The sequence below is a fragment of the Amphiura filiformis genome, chromosome 6 (assembly GCF_039555335.1).
Source record: "Amphiura filiformis chromosome 6, Afil_fr2py, whole genome shotgun sequence".
Taxonomy (NCBI): Eukaryota; Metazoa; Echinodermata; class Ophiuroidea; order Amphilepidida; family Amphiuridae; genus Amphiura; species Amphiura filiformis.
In genome coordinates this window covers 39,056,214-39,068,017 of record NC_092633.1, presented here as the reverse complement: position 1 = coordinate 39,068,017, position 11,804 = coordinate 39,056,214, and the positions used below count along the sequence as shown (strand labels likewise).

The window sequence follows — 11,804 nt, the reverse complement described above, 5'->3', positions numbered from 1 at the left end:
AAATAATGGACCTGTATGACACCTGTTAAACATGTTTTATGTGTCAATATTACAATTGAGCTAGGGTCACAAGCCTTTTGAAATTTGGGGTTATTTGTGTATGAAAATGCATACATGAGGCTGATATAGGAAAATTGAAAGAGTAATTTGGTAAATGGGGTACTTCAGGAAATTCTGGTAATGCATCATGCCCATCAGATAAGAAATTTGAGAACAAAAATATCTGAGATAGGCCTACTTAAGTATTACTAATTAAGTATATTCTTTGTTTTTGTAACAGCCAATATCAGTGGTATAATTGATGAGAAGGTACCGGAAGATGAGACCAACTATGTGATGAAATGGATGAATAGCAGACCATTTGTAATGAGTGTAGCCTTATATGGAGGCACATTAATGGTGAGATATCCATACAACACCAAGGACACAGCCGGTGAGTTGATCAAAAGAAACATCCTCTCAAAAGTTTCAATTATTGAATTCATTGCAGCATCCAGATGTCTGCATAAAGAGTTTAGACGTAAAACGTGATATACACCATTTTGTTGCCTGGCATCAGGGGTGGTTGGTCTGATTGTTACTATATAATATTTACAGAGTTATTTACAGAATTATTTTGAAATTTGTATCATATGACTTGAAAGAAAAAAAATGAGATCTTTTACGAAATTTTATTGAATCGGGAATGGGATGACATGCTTGAAATCTCCAGGACCTTAACAGCTCTACTCTTGATTTCCCCTTTTGTAGACTCTCTCTTGCTAAAACTCTTTTTGCCCATATGCACCCACCTTGTGGAATTATCTTCCCAGTCCCACATCAATTGTCAAGTGGCTCACTTTTGCTTCATTCAAAACCGCAGTTAGACACCATCGTTTGTAGTCTTTTTACACATTTTGTCTAGGCCTTTAGTGGTTTTTTTTTGTACTTCAGGCATTCCTTTAATTTAGTGGCGGCCCTGGAGCCACTATGGGGCTTTGCCTGGCTTCGGCTGAATGTTCTAAATAAATAAATAAATAAAAAGTCCGGATGAGACCAGGCTTAAGCAATCAAGCCTGGCTAAAAAGCCTCTATGAGCATTCTGCCCTACATGAAAGAAAGAAACTGAGTTAATAATAATAATAATAAAGACAGATTTAATATAGCGCCTAATGCAAATGCCTCTAGGCACTTTACACAACCAGAAACAGATTAAAATATCTTAAGCTACAAACAAAGAAAATTTAAGGGCCTAACAAATACAATTTTTTTCTTTTTAAATAATAAAATAAAATTTTATACAGAACAATATAAACAAAATGAGTTGAAGATAGAAAGCAAGGAAAGAAAGCTTCACCCAACAAATCATGTGAACTATTTTAATAGAAATAAAAATTTTATCCAGTCTCTGTTATTGTATTTTAGGAAAGCCCAGTATTACGCCAGATAATGACGTCTTCCAGCATTTGGCACAAACCTATGCCAATCTTCATCCGTCTATGCATCTAGGGACACCAGCATGCCCTAACAATGTTGGTAAGTGAATTGTAATCATTAATTAGACATGACATACTATGAATTATTAAGTAAGAGAAAGAGAAAATAATTGGATCATGAAATAAATGATCAGTGTTAGCGATTTATAATGCTCAGTTAGGCTGCTGCCTTGATCACATGGCCTATACACAAATCCGACTTGACATATTCCTACACCTCACTGGCGGCCATAGCTGGGGGCTTTCCATCCATTTTATGCAACGCCAGTATCATAGGTGTGCAGCCTGTGACGCGGCGCAAGTGCTACGTGCTCCGATGCGCTCACTATCGTGAGCATCTTGGATCGCAATCCAAAGGAACTAACAGCAAATTACTTCAGCGGTGTTCGTCTGTCTGATTATCGCCTAAAAAGAACAAGGTTGCGTGTTGCTATGCAGCTTGACCAGCGAATGAGGTGGCGATGTGATGATGACATGATTCAATTAGCCAATCAGAATCACACTTTCATAAACTGCGCCAAATTTTGGACCGCTAAAGTTCTGTGATGAAAACTATAGTTTGGTGCGGATGGCTCCCAGCTATGGCCGACTTAATCCTGACCATCACTTGGCTCGTCAGATTCGTCTATATCTAAGTTTGTGGACAGCATGTGGATTATTGAATTGAATTGAAGCAGAAAATAAATGACCCAAAAAACAAAAATAGTATATCTCAAAGCTTGCAAAGATTTTAAGATCTGCAGACTTGAAAGTGACTCACAGCAATACATGTAGGTTATACCCTGAACTCATTACCATGTTACATATTGTTTTCAGGTGAAGAGTTTGATGGTGGAATCATACATGGGGCATCATGGTTACCTTACTCAGGAAGTATGCAGGTAAATACAGTATAATATAATCACTGCTCGAACTGTTTCAAGCTGAAACAGTGGACCAGTTGATAAAAAAGTTAATCACATTGGCACATCATTTAAGTGTAAAAGTTTGTTTCCTGTAAAGGACACACACACTTCATTTTAAAAGCAAATTCAACAGTTTTTTGGTTGGTTTTTTATATTTTCACACAAAAAATGCCAGTGGAAAATTTTTGACCATACAATTGTTGGTGTCTAGTCTATGAGGAAACCAACTTTATTGTCTGATCTGCTTTACCATAAATATTTGTTCAATTTAAATGTTAAACTTTTTATTTAAATACTTCTACCTCAGAATTTTCAGATAGTATTCCATCTTTCATCAGTGAGAATTTGATCACTGTTTTGAGGTCATGACCTTTTGACCTTAGGCATGAATGTTGGAGGTCCCCTTTTTAAATATAACAACTTTTTATTTTGTTTGTATACTCTGTAGGACTACAACTATGACTACCTGAATTGCCTTGAATTAGATGTATTTGTGGAATGTTGTAACTACCCTCAAGCCAAAGCCTTAAAAGGTCTGTGGGAGAATCACCAAGCATCATTGGTAGAAATGATCAGCCAGGTAAGCATATAACTTGAAATTACCTTCACAAGCTTATTGAGTACTTGTTTTCTCTGTATTTTCTACAGGCTGTATCAAAATGATTGGCACCCATCAGTTAGTCCAGTAGTGATGAGCGACCTTATTTATAGACAGAGTTTGAAATAAGCATTTATCCTTTTTGTCCTTGTCCAAAAATCACCGGGGACAACCATGATGAGGCATGCACTTGTCCGATGGACAACCAGATATTTTACCTCCAAAATCATGATTAATAAAATAAATAAATAAATAAAGCGGGACATAAATTTGTACTTGGTAATGCTTAAATGTCTTTTATTTCATCTACAAATCACCACTTGCACACCGTATGCTGTCATGTTCAGTTCTGAATTTTTAATTAACCATTTCACCGAGTTAACTGATGGTGCCAGTGATCAAAACTGGCAGAATGGTGAATTTGGAAGCTAGTAGAGGTTTTCCAGAGCAAACAACATCAAACAAATTTATATTTTGCACTCAAATATTTCACACATTTTTGAGGATAACCAGAATCTATCAGGACAACCTAACCTCCATTTTTTCCAGGCTAGCCAGTAAACACCAAAAACTGATGGGTACCAATCATTTTGATACAGCCTGTATTGTATGTTTTAGTTGCACAGTGGAGCTCAAACAATATCTTCCACATCAAGGGTACATCATACAATCAATCAAGCAATCACAGCGTGTGATTCAAAAATCGCTAGTGATCAAATGCTTGTAGCGTTTGAACAGTTGCTACTAGTGTTCAGTCGGGCTAGCTACATAGCGGCAAAGTTGCTTTATAGTTGACTGGTTACAATTTAATGCTAGGGACTTGCTTACGACTTATCAATAAGATATCGGCAATTGCTTTTCTGGTAAGAGACAGAAGTTAGTCACAAAAAACCACTATGCTCCTTGTGATTGCTTGGTATGATATTTCCTTGAAGTGCATGATATTTCCACACACAGATTGATTTTTTGTAAAAGTATTGAACAAACTCTGTACCAAACAAGACACAGCCTGAATTTAAGAAAAATGACATGAATTTGGTAAAAATCAAATACTGGTGAAAATAACCCAAGATGTGATACAAATCACACAAAAATCCTACCATCTTGGGAAAAAATCATACCAACTTCAAAAACACTTCAGAAAGAAAACAAAAAGGAATGAACACGGAAAATCATACAACTAAAGTGCAGCAACAAACATTGTGGTAGACTTTGTGCTGTTGAAGGTAGAAATCTATTCATGTACATGGCTTACAGGTTCATTAAACTATGAAGATATGTGACGTGTCATGTCAAAAGGAGACACTTTTGGGCAGGATCATAAATGGAGAAATAGCCACAAATCTGCCCGGGCTTGATTTTTGCCCAATTTGGGTTTGTTGCGAATTTGTGATGGTATTAATATTTAAAATATTGTCTGATAGTTTCAGACCGGAATATAACTGGCGTCTTGTATTTTTTGAAACATTTTTTTCAAGGCAATTCCTACTCTCAACATTGTCAATAATAGGCCGATATCTCAATTTCCAATTTTATAATACCATAACTTACAAACTCAATATCTTCGCTTAGGAATGTCCGATTTTCATTGGGGAAAACGGCGTTGTGGAGCAAAATATCTCTATATTTAAGATATGTAAAAACCTCAAAATTGATAACCTGCCCAAAAGTGTCTCCTGTTGACATGACACGTCACATATATGGTAATGTTGATTATGTTAAAGGTGCATAAACTCACGCACATGTCTGCACAAAAACACATACAAGCAGAACACAGGTTAGTACTTTTACCAAACTCTTATATATCTGACTTTATTAAGGTTCATCAAGGCATCAAGGGGTTCGTTGTAGATCGTGAAAGGGAGGAGCCAATAGAGGACGCCATCATATCCATTGAAGGTCGAGAGCACCATGCGAGAACGCATAAAGATGGCGATTTCTGGAAGATTCTTCTACCTGGTAGTTATCAGGTTACCGTAAAAGCTGATGGATATGCCGATAAAACTGAACTAATCCATGTGCAGGCAGAAAAGGCTACAGAAGTGCATTTTAAACTAAGATATGACAAGAGGATTATGGGATTGCCACCTGTGATATTTGTCATACTTACAGGTTAGTGAATAGTCTCTTCAGCAGCCAGTTTGGTTCCGCTCCCTCCACACAAACAGTCTGCCAGTGATAATGAAGGAGTTATATTTGCTTGGCTAACACTTTTCCTATAACGTCATCCAGCACAGCTTTCAATTGGTTAATTAAATTGGCTGCTTCATATTCATGAGCAATTTTAACCCTGGACGTAAGCTTACTTTTATAATTTCATGGCTACATGCATCATCCAAATTTGCCCAGAACCAGTTTCTCATAGATCCCGCTTGTGCATGGTAAAAATATTCACATTGTGAACATTGTTGTGTTGTACAACAACGCTAAACTCTAAAAATACTGGTGGGTTTTCAGCCATTGATCATGCTCAGATCATGCTGCTTGCAAGGCTGTGAGTTCAACCCAGAGGTCAATCAAGTACCTAGATGCAACTTTTCAATCTTCGTTCAATAGACTTTATGTAGTCACCTTCTTAGCCAATCAGAAACAATATTAGCAGACTGTTTGTGTGGAGGGAGCGGAACCAAACTGGCTGCTGAGGAGACTAGTTAATGAATTACTTCATTCCAATAATAAGACCTGTATAAGATCCTCCATCATCTTTCCTCCTCTCCTAACCCTTACAACCCTCACCCCCGGCCTTCACTCCGTAACCTGAACTCCCAAGCCATCGTTCCTCCTTTCCGTCGTCTGACCTTGTGCCAAAAATCCTTCTACCCATATGCTCCGACACTCTGGAACTACCTACCTGAGGACATTATCCAATGTAATTCGCTGTATTCCTTTAAGTCAGCCCTTCGTGCCCATCTTGGCTAGCCAGTTCCCTTGTTTTGTTTGGTGTTTGTTTATGCTGTGTTGTTGGTTTAAGTTTTCTATTTCTTTTTGATGTTGGCCTCCCTTTAATTTATTGCATTTGCAATATTGGGCTGTGCCAGGCCTACGGGCCGAATGGTATAAATATAATTAAAATAAATAAGAAAATGCTCACAAACAAACAAATAAATTAGTAATACCAAGAAGGAGAGCGTGTCTCAATAGTTAGTATTAATTGATAACATCTGTAGATTAGATTAAGACTTCTGCTCTCCCCATCGTGTATTTAGAGTTGGGTTAATGAACCTTGAGAGAATTCCGTCTTTTGGAGGGATGTTAAGCTGTCGGTCTTATGTACAGAAGAGCCATACATGTTCAGGTAGCTTGCAGTCAGTTTTGAGAAGAGTAGCGTGTTAGCTCCTGACTGTCCCAACCCATATCATTGTTCTAATGGACCCCTATGGAAATAAGTGTCTCAACAGACTTTCTTGGGTTATCCAGGGTTGTCAAACTTCAGACAGTGACCAAAACCCATGTCCCAGGGTCCAGACCCATTGATGTCCTAACCCAGGCCAGAATTCACTTAATGTGCTACCCCAGGGTCAATATTTAATATATTTACAAGCCATGCTTCAGTTCAATAAACTTGCGTAAAAAGTTCAGTGGCACCAATGAGGTGGTTCCTAGCCACAAAATCCAATTCCAAGAGGCCAAAGTTCAATTCCTGGGATAACTAAACTATAATTTAGAGATCAAACGATTGCTACTCGCTCACGTCTGTTTGCCGAGTATTCTCACTCCACATTGACTTTCAATGACTTTGACTTTGGCACCTGTGAAGTCTAGTCAAACCTGAACAAGTCGGATCAAATCAAAAACATCAAACAAAACATGGCAATTAATGACTGCCATTTCTTCTTCCATTTCAGCTGTCATAGTGGCTCTTCTAGTCGTGCTCATCATTTTCTTTGTGGTGAAAATCTATCGGAGTTCCAACACTGCCAAAATGAAACGTGGCTTCTATCGCCTGGACGGCGAAAAAATGTACCAAGAGGAGTACAATGACAGGGTAGCTCTCAGAGATTTCAATTCCAAAGATCAACTTTTATCCAATGAATACCATGATTTTACAGACTCTGAAAGCGACAATGAAATAATGTTCAACAGGACGTCATGACGCCAGAAGAATGGTACAGCAATTTTATAGAGTCTTACATAAACCAGGTGAATGTTCCTAAGACAGATGCCGAAATGGAAGGTTGCAGAATATGACCGGCAGGAGGTACCAGCTTTCTAACCTAGAGTTGTTCTATCATCATAAAGACTTCACAAAAAGTAGTAACACAGCAATTATAAATATGCCTAAAGCATCAGAACTGTTAATCAATTCACAATATTTTGACATAGAAAAAAGGGTGGTTAATTTACGCGTAGTTCGATACCTCATATGTCCAATGTTGTTCAATATTAACAACACAGTGTAGTGTTTTTAAAGGCAAAAACCAGAATTTAAAAATGTGCAACTATTTGTATTAATTTGAATTCAAAACGAAGATAATGACAAATTTTACATGTCACAATGGTTTTGTAATATCCATTGATTGCTGTAAACTGCAACTTTGGGTATTTTTCTTTAAAAACACTTCTGTGTTGTTATTTTTTAACAACATTGGGACAAATGGGGTATCAAAATGTGTAAATACAAAGTTATATACCTATTTATAACTTGGCTGTGTTACTTTTTGTGAAGACTTTAGAAAACATACTAAAAGGAGCTGTGTAATCATTATGAGCCCCCAGGAGGAGGGTAAAATTTCTAAATGGTGTGCCAAAAATTGCCCCCCCCCCCCCCACTGCAGCCTACTAAAATTTGCTGCAACTATTCAATAGAATTGTCATCATAACTCAAATTAAGCCATATCATAATTTGCACTCATGATGTCAAAGCGATAGAGTGTATAATATTTCAGAATACTGTATAAGTGGTAATTTTCGCGAGGGTTTTATTTTCGCAAATTTTGTGATTAAAGCTCCATCCGCGTAAATAATACCTAGCGAATATATGCAATAATGTATTGCAAGTATAGGGAAGGACTGGACAATCGCGAAAATAACATTCGTGAAAATGTGTCTCTCACTCTAAATCGCTGAAAATAACCGAATCGAAAATTACCACTTATACAATATCCTGTGATATCCTACAGAGTGAACTAGATGAAATTGCTGGGACATGCCTTTTTGTAAGGTTTTTATACATGCCACATTAATTTGTATATACTATAATATTTCTAATAATGTTATCATAACTTATGTATACAACTGTTGTATGTTAGATGCTAAATTACCAAGGATTCTCGGAACCAAGTGTTGCTGATATTTTTTTCGGCACTATACTTTGCATCGCCTTAAGTTTGGTGGCAATGTGTATATAATGTCACCAGTTGCAATATTGAATCGCATGTACTAACAGTGGCGTAGATTTCTTTTTGACATTGGGGGATGGGTTGGAAAAAAAGTACAGTGAATCCAGCACGTTTTAGCAACATAATAAGTTTATGGTACAAATGCACATGAAAAAATTTGCCATAAGCTAAAATGGTGAAATATGGTGCAAAAATTGGCACTTTTAAGGTTAGAATTGCTAAATATGAGGTCAATTTAGTTAGAAACCCACATTGTATGGACCATCGCCCTTTATCAATATACATGTATTGGGGGGATTCATTCCCCCATCCCCCAGGATCTATGCCTATGGTACTAACCTAATCCTGCAGTTTGTACAGTGGTGGTTTGTTGACATACTTGTGGCGTAAAAGCACGGACGTCTACCAAACTATAGTGGAAATGAAGTGTAGGAACATTATCTTTATATATTAAGAAAGTGACTTGTGCATCCACTTGAAACATATTCAAACAAGTGAAAAATTTATTCAGAGTATAGTTTGATCAGCTCGTAATCGGCGGAAATTGTTAGGTTTTTGCCACTACGCCAAAAAAAAGTCAACCGTTAGGGTGATATAGTTGACCTGTATGGTCTATATTTTGTGTGTTAAAGAAAGTATAGGACTTCAAGTAATAATTTGTGATGCTTCTAGCAAGATGTTACAAGACAATTCTCAAAATAAAATATTGATATCTGTGATGTTATAAGGCTCGCCGATTATGAGCTGATCAAACTGTAAGTAGTGTTGACGTGTGAGATGTGAACAAAATGAGTGGTAAAAGATTTATTTTCAGATATAGCCAGTGGTGGCACCAGGATATTTTTTTGGGGGGGAGGGGGCATTAGGGGGGAAAAGGGAATTTCTGGGGGGAAAATCAACAAATTTTGCACAAAATTACCGCAAAATGTGGAAATTTTCGTAATTTTGTGTTTTTCTGGAGGGGCAAGAGTTCTGAGGGGCATTTGCCCCCCCCCCTAGTGCCGCCACTGGATATAGCCACAAACACACACTACCACATGAAATACAATACCATTTGTCTTATTTTTTCATTATTTGTTTTTTCAGCAGCATAAAAATTATAGTGATTCTAGAACTGTGAACTAAATTTTGGTCGGGTTGTACCCAAAATGTGAAAAAAGTAAATGACTAGGAACCTGAAGATCACTTCCTCAATACACCATTTTACTTGATGACATCTCACAGTCATTCATCACTCGTGTTCATTTATTCAGAAGAAAAATATATACATATTATACCAAATATAAGACTGAAATAATATTATAACATGTTCATACAGTCGCAAATCAACGACATGTGACCCATCGCATTGAAACAGTAGTTGTTGGAAACGCATTTAAAGCCAATAAAGAAAATGTATTTATTTGAAAAAATTAAAGATAATATGTAAGGAATTTGTACTATATTTGTCTCGTAAAATCAATTGTCAACATCCAACTTCAATATGTGAGATGTTAATTAAAGCAAAAAGCAGTTCATTGAAAATTTGGTCAAGATCTAAATTTATAATGGTGGATACAACTGCCACGTTTTGATGAGATGAGTCGCAAATTCTTGTATTTTATGGTTATTTTAGTTTAAATAATGTAGAAGTAGGCGGCCTATATGCTTCACCCTAGCAAGGCGTAAGACAATGCAATATATTTGATATATTTTGGCAGTACATATTAGTTAATTTAAATAGAATACCATGTCAAATTTAAGTGCTCCTCACTTTTGATGTTTAAATCCCATTCCTAACCTAAAGATTTATATTTCATTAGGCAAAATATTCAAACAGCTAGCACACACACTTTAATAAGTTGTAATGTAATCAGATCACACTGTGTAATTAGATGTTTTGCTCAAGTGAGTTGTGGTCAATGTGTGGCAATTGATCTGTCAGAACCTGCCATAGACTGATACACACTATTTTTTCCAACAGTCAAAGTCCTTGTGCATTGTATGCTGTGAATTCTCGCATATTCATGAGGGCCATGTAACATTCACGCCTGCTTGCCTTTGTGTATACGTGATTGAGTGGCGTGTCTTCACGTTAACACGAAAGACCTTAAAAATGTGATATGTGCGCAGCAGTTTCGTCTGTTGCACTTCATGGAACGATCAGTCCTCAATACCAGGTGATGCTGTTAGGAGTTTGTCTGCATCTCTTTAGTCCATGGAACCTGCACTGACCACAGTATTTTCAATTTAGAGATCATTGTGTGTGATTGGATACCATCAAAGCATATCTTCTACACAGTAATAGATGTCGTAACTTTTCAAATCTCACCCATTTTCACTCACAAAATCATTAATACTCCTAATGCTGGCTAAAGGCTTAGGCATATAAAGTCAACATTTTTGAGATATTTTCTGAAAATATCATTTTATAGCTATCTCAAGAATCTTTGAACCAATTTTGGGCTTGTTTGTATTAATTTTAAATGCATTTTTAATACTAATTCCAAATATGGGCATGAAAATGTACAGTTCAATGTCTTTATTCAATCAGTTTGAGAAGTATGACCACTCAAAACTAGTGTGGGTTTATTGGTTGTGTTTATTAATATACTGTATATTCTCTAATAAATGCTCATCCTCCAATAAAAGCCCGCCACTATTTTTTTCAACCAAACTTGTCCATAAATGCTGTCAAAATACCATACAGTACCCGTATTTTTGAATATGGGATCGCTGATTTCACAATATCCATGTATGCCACCATTGCCAGATGATTAATGACACCCCTTTAAAAAGAATTGCCCCTGGGGGCATTTATTGGAGAATATATGGTAGGCTTCTTCACCTTGCAAGTTATTGTGCCTTATTGGAGGTTGATAAACATTTAATGCTCTATATGGAGTTTTTAAGCATTGCAATATTTCAAATTGGTTTAAATAAAATCCTGTTGAGACTGTGGGAGTCCTGGAAATCTCCCCTAAACATTTGGGTAATGCCGCTCACTCAAGTCCAGATTAGCTTTGACTTTTTCCCAATCCTATCGCAATGTTCTCCACTACTGCACGTTACTTCCATTCTACATATTGCTCTCCCCCACTCCTCAAAGAAAAAGAAGATAATAGTCCCATTCACTCGCTCATAAGAGCAATATTATTTTGTTTTTCAAATACTTAATAAGGACAGCAGAGTAGAACAATGTTGAAATTGCACAGTGGCGGTGCCAGGAATTTGTTTTCCGCCACTGAAATTGAAATAAGGATATGTATGGAGTTTTGTGACCTCATGTCATCTTTTCATTTTTGCCGTACAGACCTAATAGGCAATAACGTTTCAACATGAGTAATTCGGCCCTACAAATTATTTGAATCCCGGTCCCTCCCACACTCCCTTTAATTTAATCCTGCTCCAGTTCTAATTTTGAAGAAGTAGCACTCTTGTCCACTCTTCTGGCTCTCGTAACTCAAATTTTCAGCAGAGCTGGGAGTGACTTTTTTTTTATCCTCCA

General features: G+C 36.9%; 1 pseudogene; it reads left to right on the top strand.

The window, feature by feature from the left end:
* The window catches only part of LOC140155404 (carboxypeptidase D-like), a 125,785-nt pseudogene extending 116,510 nt beyond the window's left edge, over positions 1-9,275 (top strand).
* Positions 9,276-11,804: the final 2,529 nt, after the last annotated feature.